Source organism: Zootoca vivipara, chromosome 4, assembly GCF_963506605.1.
Source record: "Zootoca vivipara chromosome 4, rZooViv1.1, whole genome shotgun sequence".
Lineage (NCBI taxonomy): Eukaryota > Metazoa > Chordata > Lepidosauria > Squamata > Lacertidae > Zootoca > Zootoca vivipara.
Window position 1 is genome coordinate 5,906,496 of NC_083279.1, and position 16,052 is coordinate 5,922,547.

Sequence of the window (16,052 nt, forward strand, 5' to 3'; positions counted from 1 at the left end):
TTTTTAAATGTTTAATATTTTCTTAAGTTTGTATATATGTTGGAAGCCGCCCAGAGTGGCTGGGGCAACCCAGTCAGATGGGCGGGGTATAAATAATAGAATTATTATTACTATTGTGGAATAGGGCATCCCTATTTTCATCAGAGAAATGTTGGAGGGTATGGGGTGTTAAGATCAGCAGTAGGGACTCTGGTTGTCCTGCCACCCTCCAGAAGTGTGGGGAATGACACCTCAGGAGAGAGTTTACTCTGTGGCAGCCCATCAGTCGTAGAACTCCCTTCCCAGAGAGGTGTGTCCAGAATCTTAGTTGTACTGTATAGCTACCATTTTACCCTGACATTTGACAGATAATGTATTTTGTTTCTGTGGAAGCCAACTATTTTATTGTATCTATAGTCTTTTGATTCAGCTGAAATGGTTTTGCTTTCTTTTATAATACTGTAATAAGGATGTTTATAATCCCTTTAAAAATGATTATATTGTCGTAACCTGCCCTGGGACCGCAGGAACAAAGGTGGGTGAGAAATTGTACAGATAAATTAATGTTGCAAATCATTGCCTTACCAATTCTTAATTTCAGCATTTACCAATAAAGCTTGATAAGTGCCGTCATAAAAGGCAGAAATAATAGGGATATTACAGGGTAATTAATCAGAAGCATTTAGTGGGCCTTGACATTCAGCAGAAATTGTCAACAACAATTATTTTGCCATGCATTTGCCAATATCTCTTGACAAATATTGACATTTCTTGGTAAGTGATAGACAAGTGGAAAAATGTGTTTCTTAGACATTTGAAATGTAGAAATTATCAAAATATTCTGACATTTTCCAATGCGCTCAAAAAATCATAAGAACTACTGGTAAATAGCATAATTCCCCAGCAGGCCATTCATGCTTTATGCATAGCAAACATTCATTTGCCATATATGTGGAGCTGTAACATACCTTTAGTTAGTATATATGGAAAATACCCATTTTGTATGGGTTTTGCACTTATACATTGCATTTGTTTCCAGCATTTACTTTAACTGTAGAAGCACAGGCAAGAAAGCATTCTAAACATCTGCATTTAGCTTGTCTTATATATGTTACACATGAGACAAGTGAAATATATATTATGTAACCTGATTGTTTATGTAGCAAGTGCTTTTTACTACATGCTTCCGTTAATTTGTAAACAGCTCGTGTGTAAAACTGCTTTGAACCATACTGTTAGATTTCAAACTTGCAAAGTTAAGACTTAAGCTTTCATTTAGCATTTCAGTGCCAAAAACAACACCATGCTAAATAATAATAAGTTTTCAGGATATTTTAGATAAAGCTTCTTTACAAGATGGACATTAATTATGATTTATGTATGCTCACTCAGGTTTGGCTCATGTTGAATTTGCTTGGAACACATCCAAGCCAAATTTAACTAAGCATTCAATTATTGAGAGAAAACACTACAAAGATGTCATGGCAGGCTGAGCGAACACCACAACCGAGAAAAATTCAAACATTTGTTGAACTCATTGAATATATTTTAGGTTAACAGCAGTTTTCAAAGTGAGAGGTTTACAAATGTTAACTTCCTGTATTATGCTGATATTATACAGCAGAACAGCACACATAAGAGGTGAGGAAATATGTCAAACATTTTACAGCACCCAGTACTGACATTTAAAACAACATGAGAAGTGCAAATGAAGCGATGCATTTTTATTTTAACGTCTGGTGGTCTAATCCAATAACTACATCAGAGTGGTTACCAGATTTTCTAACTCCAGAAACACTTTCCAACATTGGTCTGTCTGATGAGAACCTCTGAGGGTCTCCACAGAATTACTATGTGTTGTCCAGAATGTTGCGCCACAGCAATGGATCTATTCTAAAAGTTCAATACAACAAGCTGCTTCTATAAAAGAAGTCAAATTGAAATGTCTCAGGAAGAGTGCTCTGGCCTACAGGTGCCTGAAGAGGCATTTTGCCTATTAGAAAAGAGAAAAATTTATATCCACTGTACCTTCTGGGGCTACAGACATAATCCACTTTGTTTGTAATGAGCACTTATATGGCAGTATTCATGAAGCTCATTTAAGTACTAGCCAAGGTAGCATTAAAAACAAAAATGCTAAAACTGCCGTGATCTATTTAAACTTCTGCTCACCATGTCAACAAAAATCTTCAGCTCCCTAGATAGGCCTAGCAGGGGAACCAGCGCTGTCCTCAGAAATGAATTCACACTGCTAGGTTGAGTTAATAGACATGCAAAGTCAGCAGGATGGAGAATATCAAATTATTCTTGTATATCAGGACCACTTAACAAAAGTCTGTCATCCTCAGAGTCTTAGAAAGCAAAGGTGCAAAAGAAGTTGCAGACAATCTTATGGAGATTTTTACTGCTTTGGAGCCCCTAGTATTTTACAGAATAAAGATGGGCATGAATTTGCCAACAGAGTGGTAGAGGATATATGCATAGTTCCTTCTTCATGGACATATCTTTGATGTGTGGTGAATGTGCACTATTGACAACTGTAATATATATTTTCCCCTCAACTTCAATACGCCTCACATATATATGTCATATGTGATCCACACATATGGAGCTACATAAAATAAGAATCAGGTTGTTATTAGCACCTTATCCATTTCAGAAGCCAGAGATTGCAAAGATCCATTACAAAAGCAAACCGTCCAAGTGTTCCTATTTTCCAGGGATGTCTCTGATTTAGAGTTGATACAAGAATGTCCTGTTTTTCCTTACGATGTCCCTAAAGGTGCTGACCTTTAAAGCCCTAAATGGCCTCAGTCCAGTATACCTGAAGGAGCGTTCTGCCCGAGGGCCTTCTGGCGGTTCCCTCATTACGAGAAGCCAAGTTGCAGGGAACCAGGCAGAGGGCCTTCTCGATAGTGGTACCCACCCTGTGGAACGCCCTCCCATCAGATGTCAAAGAGAAAAACAGCTACCAGATTTTTAGAAGACATCTGAAGGCAGCCCTGTTTAGGGAGGCTTTTAATGTTTAATAAATTATTTTATTTTATTTTTTCTGTTGGAAGCCGCCCAGAGTGGCTGGGGAAATCCAGCCAGATGGGCGGGGTATAAATTATTATTATTATTATTATTATTATTATTATTATTATTATTATTATTATTATTATTTCGTTGAAGAAATGTTGGAGGGTATGAAGTTATCCAACCCCTAAGCCGTCTGAAGGCAATCTTGTATAGGGAAGTTTTCTTTAATGTTTAATGTTATATTATGTTTCTGTATATGATGGTAGCTGCCTAGAGTGGCTGGGGCAACCCAATAAGATGTGTGGGGTATAAATAGTAAAATTATCATTATGGAATGGGACATCTCTATTTTCATCGTAGAAATGTTGGAGGGTAGGCAAAAGGCTACTGTGGGCAATGCACAGTCTATACAAGATAAATGCTATATTTCATACCATCATTTTATCCAATGTTGGAGGCAGTGAAAGATCGATTGGGCATTTTTACCTAGGAGTAAGTGTGACTGAGCTCAGTGGAGCTTTCTTCTAAGTAGCCATGTATAAGATTTTGCTGCTAGAATCCTACTGCAACAAAACTCTGAAAGAAATTATTTTAAGATTGTTGCAATTGGCTCAGTTGCCCTCATTTCAAGGCCTGCTACTGCAGCTCCTTCCTCAGATATAATAATAATAATAATAATAATAATAATAATAATAATAATAATAATAATAAATATTTATACCCCGCCCTCCCCAGTAAGAGACGGGCCTAGGGTGGCTGACATCAATAAAATTACAATAAAACATAAAAGAAAGAAAAACAATTGATTAAAATGCAGATTAAAATACAATTTAGATTTAAAAATTGTTTTAAAATGCAGCCTCATTTTAAAAATGGCCCAAATCAAAACCCAATATCAAAAGTTTCCTTCTCCCTTTAACAAGCCATCTTCTTTTGATGCTTGGAATCAGCCATTCCCCCCCCCCCAATCAAAGCAGGTCAAAATATTGAACCTAACTTTGTGGCTGGGAATATTTCCTTTGCTTATGATATGTTAAGAGTGTCCTCCATGTTAGGAATGCCTCTACCCAAATCAGACCATTGGTTCCCCAAGCTCAATGCTGTCTTTTTCTAGCCAGGGACTGAACTTTGGACCATGTGCATGAAAAACTTGAGTGAGTGACGGCCCTCCCCCATTAATGGTGCTGTAGAATGAACAGCAATATGAACAACAACGAGTTTTCAAACTGAGGATAACTCTTCAGGACTGTGAATATCTTGGGAAACCCAGCCCTTCTCTGTCTCTGATGGATAGCATTTGCGGTGCAACTCTGGATTTACAAAGATATTTGATAGGGACATTTGGACTGTATAAAAGAAGGAGAAAATTGCACTGATGCCGCGGTGCTGGTTGCTTGGTTACTTCTTTCAGTATCGTATCTATGCTGCTTTTATTTCCTTTCCCTGTGACTCTGCGACTTTACATTTATTAATATTGAATCTATCAGTGTTGCATGTAGCCCTCACAACTCTAATCTCTTTAGGTTGCTTTGCAGCCTTATTTCAGTCCCCTGTGTGTTTTAACAATTCTGTTGTCAGATGAAAATATTAGCACAGTTGGGCTTATTCCAAAGAATCATCCTGCAAGAATGGCTATATAAATCAGCTATGCAGAATGCCAGGGGACTGTGGTTTATTTAGTTGGAAACTGGAAACTAAAAAAAAGGGGGTGGGGGTGGGGACTCCTAAAAATTCTATATAGGGTACCACATAGAATGTAATTGTTTCCCAGCTTTCAGTATTCTGTGAAAGAAACAGCTAAAAGGGTTACAAAGGAACACTCCCTGGCCGACAAGTTGAGAAATGTCCATCCAATATGTTGGAAAGATAATATATTAGAACAATGACTTCTTTCTATAATTTGTTTCTTTCAGGAAACTGCTCTGCAGTTATTGGTAGAAATATTATGGTTTATTGATATACTGCTTTTTGGCCCTGAAACTGGTAAGCAGCATATTAATAAAAAAGAAGGATATGACTAAAGCACAATAAACACAATAAATCAATCAAACAATATATAAAACAGCAAAACCACCAAAAACCTACCAACCATACTGGATATGTGTTTTTGAGCTGCATTCATGTTCTCAGCACAAGTGCAGTTCTCCTGTTTTTTCCCTCTCACTAGAAGCCAAGTTAACTAACATCCACCACCCTCTGGCTGGTACAATCAATCTCCTAAGGAAAGCCCAATCCACAAAAATAGGAGGGTTGGCCTTGCCCTTGTCTCACCCCGAAGGTGTCACTCCATTTGAGGTTGGCCTGCCAGTAGCCTGCAAATATAGATGCTCTGCCCCTAGAAACCAGCCACAGATGGGCCAACGTTCTTGCTCTTCGTGGGCAGGGCTGGCTGGCCAAACCTTCAAGCTTCTCCAAGAGACTGCTGTTCTCTAGGTGCAGCTGTGGAGGCTAAAGTTGGCATCTACCAACTTTACTCCATTCTCACATCACAATGCCTATCAGAGAACTGGACAGCCCAACAACCCTATTTAGACATTCTGCTGCATGTAAGACCTACACTGAGCTTCCACCATTGCTCTTGCTGCTTGTGTGTAGGTTTGAAGCATGACCATAATAGCCAGAAAACCTGGCCAGATCCCATTTACTTCCCCTAAAACCTCAAAAGTCAAAGTAACTTTACGGTCAGTGATTATATTATAGTCAAAGCACATTGGGTGCAATTTTGGGTGGGATTGCAAATGTCTTTTCCCCTGGACACCCACTTCCTTTCCAACCCTCCTTTTTAATTTTACTTTGCCAAACACATAAATCTGAATGAGCACAAGTTAAATGTGTGTGCACTGCCGTTTCACTGTACTCTGTGAAAGATCCACCAAAGGGACAGGTTCCATAAATTGCAGGATTTGAGGAGTTTTTTTAAAAACAAACAAACAAACAACTGCATTTTCATTAAAATTTGGTAGAAATGTTAGGAATAGAATAAAGTTCCTTCAAGAGTTTCACCAAGTTCTACTTGTGGCCTACCGGTTGGTTATATCTCATATACAGTTATAAGAATGTGTTTAAGCTTCCCGTTCCCGAAGAAGAGTCTTTCGACCTCCAGTAATCCAGCATGATTTTGCTAGTTACATTCTGAAACACCGCATAATAGTATTCTTGATCATTTAATTAAGAATTGAGCAACAGGCCCCATGTGTGAAACTCAACACAGCAGGCCTCCTCTGAATGCGCTGCAATGCACAAGTGCATTCTGCCGGCTACATTGCAAGAAAGCCTGAGCCAAGGAAGTGAGGGAGGAGCAGGTGGAAGCTGGGCAAAATGAAAAGCAGCTCCTCTTAAAAGGACATGCCATTTGTTTCACAAGTCCAACTGATCAGCCCATTCATATTCAATCCCACGCCTCTATTCTAGCGTAATATATTTGTGCCAGATGCAATTTCAAGCTATTACTCACAGCAGGAAGGCTAGAAAACCCATTTTTGATGGGGGACCACACATTTTCAGTAGTTTGGGGCACATTACTCTTGCTGGGCCTAAATGGTTCATGGTTGTTAAATTTGAATTTTATTCACCTGTGCTGACCTAATTGCATTTAAACAAAACTCCTTTCAAAGTATCCCTTTAACAATGGGAAATACCTTGATATTTTTCCGTTTGTCCCTGTGCCCAGTTCCCCACTGTTATTGCCTTGCTGAAAATCCATTTCAGGGCGGCCGGGGGGGGGGGGATGGAAATGCTGAAAGGTTTTAAATTATAAAAAGGAGAATGCGCTGCATAGGCTCTCCGAATCTGCATCACAGGTCACTGTGGTTTTCTAGCTTTCACGTTAACATTATGTTTAAATAAATTGATGCAGGAAATATATAAGCATTTGTAACTCACAAGCAGCTGAATACAAATGCCATTTTGGGCCAGAGACTGCCCAAGGAAGAATACATAAGACATTTTCATTAGCAGATAAAGGAATTCGTTTGGTACTAGCTGGATGGCCTCTGCTAAAGAATTCAGGTACTGCAAGTGATGTTTATGTATAACTGCCCTTTTATTTTACAATCTGGCGTCCCCCCCCCCCATATTCAACTACATTGATTCATTGCAGTGTGGGCTTTTCAAACCACAGCTACCAACAATTTTTTACGTGTGAAAATCTGAGGTTATTTCTTAGACAAAGGACTGCCTTCAGATGTCTTTTAAAAATAGGATAGCTGCTTATTTCTTGGACATCTGGTGGGAGGGCATTCCACAGGGCGGGCGCCACTACCGAGAAGGCCCTCTGTCTGGTTCCCTGTAACCTCACTTCTCACAATGAGGGAAGCACCAGAAGGCCCTCGGTGCTGGATCTCAGTGTCCGGGCTGAACGATGGGGGTGGAGATGTTCCTTCAGGTATATAGGACCGAGGCCATTTAGGGCTTTAAAGGTCAGCACCAACACTTTGAATTGTGCTTGGACTATCATTATTCTTAATAACTCAGCTATAATTTTTCGTATCTTTGTAAATGAGTTTATTCTTTTGTTTATTTATACATGATGCATGTCTACAGAAACTGTAATATTCCTGATAGTATTTCAAGTTTTAAAAAAAACACCCTATATTTTTTTAAAAAATGCCCCACTCAGAATGACTGTCCTCGCTGATTTCAGTTCTGTTAGATAAACCAGACCAGCATTTCTCTGCCGCAGAGCTGTTGCTCATCCAACAGGCTGTAGAGCAGGGGGTACCACTTTCTGGAATGGAACAGGGCTGCTGCTGGTGAACTGGCTGCTGCAAAATTGCACCTGCGGGAGCACCAGGCAGGCTTCCTTGGTGCACTCGTGCAGCCCCAACCCCACTGCCCCACAATGTAGAAACTATTGGACAAGATGGATTTATAATCGGACCTGGTATAGATTAGATTCCTAAATTTCTATGCCCTCCTCCTCCTCCTCCTCCTCCTCCTCCTCCTCCTCCGCCTCCCTAGTTCCTCCCTGCTTCTCTCTCTCTTTCTGTCCCTCCCTTCCTCTACCTACTGCAGTCATTGCTGGGATTTATCAATCAGTTCCTCTGCTTATACAGGGTTGCTGAATCTGCAGACTACAATATTTCATTTCCTGCCTGACTTTGTAACTGCAACTGAAGCTAGGTTCTGACTGAGAAGCAGGCGAAGGAGGTCCATGGCCATGGGGCTGCCACGCCTGCGCACACTTAGGCTGCCTCTGAATTATAACTATAATAGCACCTGAGGAAAATATGGAATTTGAGCTTGAACTAAACAAATGAAGGGGGCATTTCACTAACTCCAACTGGATACAGTCCATAAAGTGGGAAAACCGAGGTACCGCTGTATGTTGGGTGCTGAGTTTAAGGATGCATTGTTGCCTGCGCTCACTCCAAAAGTGGTCATGGTTTTTCTGCACATGCATGCAACGCCCTTGAGGGAAGCTTTTAATGTTTAATAAATTATTGTATTTTAATATTTCTGTTGGAAGGCGCCCAGAGTGGCTGGGGAAACCCAGCCAGATGGGCAGGGTATAAATAAATTATTATTATTATTATTATTATTATTATTATTATTATTATTATTATGGGTCCTCAAGAAAATCCATCCCTGCTGTCACAGCTCCTATTTACCCTTCCTAAAGGTAAAGAAATGTACATTGGAGCAGGTGAAGATGAAGCCCTATTTCTTCTGGAGAATGAGACTCATAAAGACCAGTCCTGGAATTCCTGGTGGGAAGCTAATACTGCAGGTGCCATTCCCACCAAAGAAAAGTATAGATAGCCATTTGCCATTTGGGACACGGGTGGTGCTGTGGGTTAAACCACAGAGCCTAGGGCTTGCTGATCAGAAGGTCGGCGGTTCGAATCCCCAGGACGGGGTGAGCTCCCGTTGTTTGGTCCCAGCTCCTGCACACCTAGCAGTTCAAAAGCACGTCAAAGTGCAAGTAGGTAAATAGGTACCGCTCCGCCGGGAAGGTAAACGGCGTTTTTGTGCACTGCTCTGGTTTGCCAGAAGTGGCTTAGTCATGCTGGCGGCTCCCTCGGCCAGTAAAGTGAGATGAGCGCTGCAACCCCAGAGTCGTTCATGATGGGACCAAACAGTCAGGGGTCCCTTTACCTTTAATATTGCTGCCTGTATCAGAGTTGGATATAAGGGAGCACAGCAGGTTCAGTTGCACTGGGTGTGGAGCCTGACATAGAATGGAAGGTGAGAGGCAGGGAGTACAAAATTTTGGTGTTGCACAGGCTGCTGCTCAAATTTGAGACCCCAAGGTTCACCACTGCAAGTGTCATTCTTCAGCTAGGACCCCAGGCCATGCAATATGGCAACCAAGTCTAGCATTCCATAGAAGAGAGAAAGAGCCACAACATTATAAGTCAGGGAAGCGGCCATATCTACTTCTCACACTACAGAGTCTCCTCATTATGTCCCCACTTCCCCCAGAGTAACAATCCACCAAAAAATGCTGAACAGCTATGCTAGACATACTGCTGAAATATAATGTTTATTGACTTTATCTCACTGAGAGATTACTGCATTTCTTTTTCTCTCACCACATTCAACCTTTGAATCATAAACATATTTAATCAGCATTAAGTGTACATGTTTTATCTTTTTCCAGAATACCGACGAAAGGGTTGTCTTGCAGCAGACCTGCATCAATTCCTGCGGGTATCCTATCTTTCACAGAAAGTGATTGCTCATTAGAATTACTTACTGAGATGGACTTACAGATTTAAATAACCTAATAAGTGCTTTCTTTATATCATGTCCTGCTACTATTACCGGTATTACTTTTAAAGAATCTTTTTAATTATATGCTGGGAGGGGTGGTGGATTCCCCTTTTAATCTTATCAACACCTGGTAGCTTTATTGATGTATCGGATACTCTTGGGTCATACAATCATGCTCTATACAGGTGTCCTTATCTGAACCCCTGCGACTTCCTCATAGTGTGCCGAGAGAATGCAGTCTAATGTCTACAAATGCTCATCACATGATGCTGTGCTACCACCAGTGTCCACTGCTGAGGTGGAGAAGGGACAGGGAACAGGGCAGTCTCGAGCAGGTCGGCTGCCCTGGCGCTGAGGGGCGGAGATCGCTCCGGCGCCCCCGCCCTCACAGGGTGAAGCATGGTTTCCGCTCGGCTTCACCGCGCGGCACCCTGCCTACCGGCCCGGCGCCCCACACCACCGGGGGTCTACCTAGAGCCGGCCCTGACAGGGAATACCACTTTAGATCAGGAATGAAAAATATGTGAATTTAAGTGCACTCATCCCCAACCACTGGACAACACTGGCTGCAGTTAAAAGAAGTCAGAGTTTTGCATGGTGACTATTAATATAGACCAGGGGTCAGCAAGGTTTACCTCAGCTGGGCCGGTACACTCCAGCGGAAATCCCTCCGTGGACTGGATCGTGCGCACGATCTCTGGCATCTGCATATGCACAGACCTGATTTTTGGCATCAGCGTCTGTGCAGACGAGATTTCTGGCACCGCAGAAGTGAGTCCCTGTGGTTTACTGCAGCACACAGGGATTCGCCAAGCGGGTGGCTCGGTTCGGGGGTGGCTCGTGGGCCGGTTAAATGACCCACTTGTGGCCCATGGGCCTTAGGTTGCCTACCCCTGATATGGACTCTACAGGGCAGAAGTGAAAATGGGCCACAAGGAAGTAACTCAATGGCACGTAAGATAATGTCTAGGGTAGCCCTTAGTCATCCAGGGAAGCCAAACCATCAAAAATACATTTTTCAATTCTGCTCATTAAAAATATGAGATCAGATTTGACATGACATTTTTTCTATAATATCCTGCTGAGACCGGCATTAATTACATTCCTTCTGTTAAAGCTTTATTGATTAAGTTTTAAGTTTTCCTGTTCTAGTCGCCTGATATCTGTGTCTGGTTAATCAGTCAGTGGACAGACTTTTCAACATTGCATCCTTTTCCTAACAAAACATGAACTTCATTCTCAAGAATGTAAAGGTGTACTCTAATGTTACGCTAAAGGTAAATGCAAATGTCTATCAATTCATCTAGCCTCAGTTTGAGAATTACTGATTACTGGTTTTAAAATATTTATTCATTTTGGCACAGACCATTAGGGGAAAGGGAACTAGCCAGATTGGATCAGCACAGGCAAATGGAAAAAACCTGGGCTGGAAATCCAGCAGATGCAACATTTAGGATATCACACAAGGAAGTCAGGAAAAAGAAGATTTTCTGTGAAGTAGTGCACTTCTTTTTTCTTCTTTTTTTTTGGGGGGGGCATTTTCCAGATGTATATGAAAATCTCCACCTTGAGAGAACCTTTGTCAAAAAATGTGGCACTACTAATTTAGGAAGCTAATTTGTAACTCACCCCTCCACTTATTTACCGGTATCTGGGCAGCAGGGGGTGTGGGTGTGGGGGGGGTGTATTGCGATCATTACAACAGTTTTCACAACAGGGCAAAAGCTAATTTTTAGTACACATAGGGAAGTATCCCAACAAATACATCCATCGAATATTAATATCATCTTCCTAAATTGCTGAGATGTAACTACAAGAATAAAAGTTGGGAGAAGTATGTTCCTCAGCAAAGTCTCAGTTTAAAGTTATTTATTCTTGCCCTTCAAAATTCCCATCAAGGCCAGAGGTCTTGTATACACAGACATGGATTGAAAGTTTACCTTCACAACTACAGGCTCCTCCCATATAGCCAAATCTCTTTCAAAAGTGCACTAATGGGTTCAATGGAGTCGTCAATGTTTCTGTCAGTTGTGTTTTTATTATAGCAACCTACAATCAAGGTGTGCTTAGGCATTCTTCTTGAACCCTTTTGTAGACAGGAGTTCAATAACTCTTGTGTTACAATTGCCTAAGAAACAAGACAGCATGATCTTTGAGGCAAGATCCTTATCTAGCGTCAGACCGAGACTACCTTTGGCTGCAAGTAAACTCTTATTAAACTATGATGTTCAGAAAGTCTTTGAATATAATCCCCCTTTAAAAGCTCCGTATCTCTTGAGATACAGCAGATCCTAAACACGTGTGAGAGCACCTGCCTGTTCAAAACCACTAAACTAATCTGATCCTTTTATAAAGATGACTGGGAAAACTTTGAAAGTCAAAGAGTGTTTGAAAAGGCACCTATGGATTTGGTTGTAGCTAAGTAAAATATTTCAAACTTATTTCTTTGTTGGTAGAAGAGAAACCTCTGTACAGCAACTTCAGAGTTTATCCTTGAAATCCCAGGTTACACAGGGCTAAAACTTAGTTCATTTTCAAAGGGAGTGAAATTGCTTTCTGTTCTCCCCCACAAAATACTCTTCACTGTCAGTAGCATCTGATAACATGTCTGCAAGTATGCATCACAAAGGGTGCGCTGGATCTGGTCTCTGGCACAAGCTGCATTCTTTCTTTTTAAAAGTCTCCAGGCCTCAAGGAGAAGACATTTATATGAGTCCAAATGTTTAAGTGAGTTTAAAAAAATGGATTTTGTACAGGTACATCCAAAGATACCGTATGCACATTTGAAGGTTCAATGATTTGAGTTGCAAAGTTAAGCGCACACTTATATCTCAACTAATCCAAATGGGACTCTACTCCTGTCTTCATGCCACTCAGAAACTGAAAGGTTAAATACTAGAAATGTCCAATAAGAGTGCAGGGCTCTGTAAACCAATGGATAATATTGCCTTAATATTGTTTTTTCTGTCAACCCACCATTCCCCCCACTCAACAGCAGTCATAATTTCAGAGAGACTGAAGCCATTCTGGAAACCTTTCTAATCTTATGTCTTTTTCTGAAACATGATAGTTAATTAGTTATTTGATTATGATAATCAGAAAATCTAATCACTGCAGTCTTGATGAAAATTCAGTGATTATCCCATGAGAGCTCTGGTCCAGTAAATGTGTTGACAGGCCATTTATTATGATGGTGGATGCCTCCCGGTGATGGGTAGAAGAAAACAAAGGCAGGCAAATGTTGCAAATATTATGTGCAGGTCTCCAACTTAAAAAAGGAAGTTAGATGCAGAAAAGGAAGAAGAAGAAGATTGCCAAATAAAATGTAGAGTTTTGCCCCATCATAGGAGGATTTTTAATCTGCAAACTGTCCTAGTAATAAAACAGACCCAAACCAACTGATCTGCTTCGTAACCATTTCTGAACCAAACAACTGACAGGAGAATAATCCAGCAAGAAATTTGCCCCTATATTTCTGACTTCACAGTACAATCGGACATATTCAGTCGGACATATTCTGGGTTCTCAACACTCAACGGAAGTTTTGTTTGCATACAGACCTTTTTGCACACCAGGGATGCTTGAAGAACTCAGCCTTTGCAGATTCCATAAAGAACTGACCTGTTCTTCACTTCCCGAACTAATGTGTGAATTCTAACTCCGATACCTAGGGCAGTATCCAGCTAAAGAGTTCCACTAGTACAAGCACTTTTAGCTGCACAATGAAACTTTCCTGCCCAGCCCTAGTGTAATTTTCCCCAACCCCTAAATTTAGAGGAACGCCCAGAACAGATTTTAATGATTTAAATGAACTCAGTAGATTTAAATTTAAATGAACTCAGAAGATGGTCTTAGGCACACCATTATACCTTCAGCCTCAATTTCCCAGCTACAGTATGGAGATAATAATAGCAACTCATCTTACATGTATGTTACAAGGATTGCTCTAGTAACTATGTGATACACTATTGGCATTCTAAGTGTTAAGTAAACACTAAAGATTATCATCATTTTTAAAAAAATGTAGATACAAACACAAAACTTTGGTAATCTTAGCATTGTCTTTAGAAACATCAACAACTTGCAAAGGTAAAGTCTGGTAAGATACTGGAAAATGACTAAGTGTGCAATCATATGCACTGTCTATTTAGTAAGGATTAAGCATCACTAAGTTCAGTGAGGCTTATTCCTGTGTAAGTGTGCAAAGAAATAAAACCCTAATAATACTCCTTACTGATGTTGCTGCATGATAACAGCCTGCATTCTGTGAACCACTTAGTAAATAGATGTTCTCCTGTGAGCATTATAAGGGGGGGAAATATTGTTCTGGCACAATCGCTATTTCCCAAGAGGTTACCATTTTGTCAACACCTACAGATGTTTTTCACTATTCCATTGGATTTGTAATTTCTCAGTTCTATTTTCAACTGAGCCAGATGCAATTTTCAAGCATGTTCAAAGTGTTGAGAAGTCACAATTTTTGCTTTAAAATTACTGATTATCTTCACCTGCCGAAATGTGTAGCAATCACTCCCCACTACGCAATTCTTTTCTATTATTGATGCATGTATTCATTGAGGGTGGAGAGTGCAGATGTCATAAGAGTGCTATACAAATATCAATAGTAGTGTGGGATTTTTCCAGCCCTCCTCCCTCCCTCCCTTCTCTATCTTGTTTTGCTTTACTTTCCCATTACTAGCCGCTGCCAGACTTTGCGACTGTCAAAACTGGCAGCTGAAAACTTTTCTCCATACCTGCCAGGGGCAGATGATTGGAAATATGCAAATCTTATCAGAAACATTAACTGTCATGTTCCCAAACGGTCTGTAGATGAAGAAACGCCATTGCCCGCTTCCCTTTGCATTGCTACAAAAATCATTTTCCTGGGCCGCCCAGTAGCAGCATAATTAGAACACAAGAGGCCACCGATGTGATTGGTTTCTCTTCCTTCCTGTAACTATTGCTCTCGAGTTCCATGTGCCATTGATTTGTAACTGTCAAGCCAAAGAATATTTTCCTTGGCTGGTTATTTTTCAGCTGCGAAGGCTATGCAAGAATTAAAAACTCCAGCACTTATTCACTAAGTCTTCTTTTATTCCAACTCAGTGGGGCATTTTGAAAAGCTTTTTCAAAATACGCACCCTTATTGGCTACTGACCACTGAGGTACTTGCCTAGCATAAATATGTGCCTCCGTCCTACCCACAGAGCAAAGGGAAGGCATCTGATAACTAGTTCTAGTTTGCATTCCATTTTTATTATTTTGAAGATGCTCACCTTGCAAATTAAGATCAAGTCCCTTAGGAATTGCAGCTTTGTAATTTTTTCTAGGAATATGACCTCATGTCTCTAAAGAGTAGAAAGCAAGGCCAGGGAAAGCAAGATGAAATCTAACAATATCAAATTCTAGGAGAAATTATTTAGGCTTAAAATGAAAAAATTAAAGAAGTAAATGCATAGAATGAGAAATGTACCAGAGAGAGCAAACATTTGCACTTATTGATGTAAGGTTGGACAATTAGCCTTTGGTTAACTAAGCAATCTATGGCCTTTTAAACTGGTGGTATTGTTTTTGTTTGTTACTAGCTTATGTATTTTTGCATCTTTATATTGTAAACTGCCCTTTGATCCTTGGATGAAAGGGGGGGAGAAATTTAATAAACAAAACAAACAAACAAATAAATGAAATGCAAATTTATGGTTAGATAAATGCACATTTACCCAGAAATCAGCACAAATGGATGGTTTTGCCACGGCTCCTGCCTCCAAACATGCAAGCAGAGGATCTTACTTCTGGCCCTCCATATTGGACTACAGCTCCCATCATCCTTCACCACTGGCCATGCTGGTTGGAACTGATGGAAGTTGGAGCCCAAAAGCTTCTGGGGTGAGGGACAAAGGTGCCTAATGGGGTAATCAGATGACCATCAAAGCATATACAAAAGTGTCCACATAAATTTCGCTAGTTTTATAGACCCTTAGTTTCTCCTGAAATTCCATAGATGTTCTGCCCAAACTGGAAATTGATGTCATTGCTACAATTTGGTGGAATTCAGTGGCAACTATCATCTTCACTTTTATGCATCTTTACTCAGAAGTAACATTATTATTATTATTATTATTATTATTATTATTATTTATACCCCGCCCTCCCCAGTCAAAACTGGGCTCAGGGCGGCTAACACCAATAAAATCACAATAAAACATAAAAAGAAATTAATTAAAATACAGATTAAAATACAATATTAAAATTTAAAATGCAGCCTCATTTTAAGTAGTCCATAAATCCAAGCCATGAGGGAGGAAAACACAGGGGTCAGACTAAGTCCAGTCCAAAGG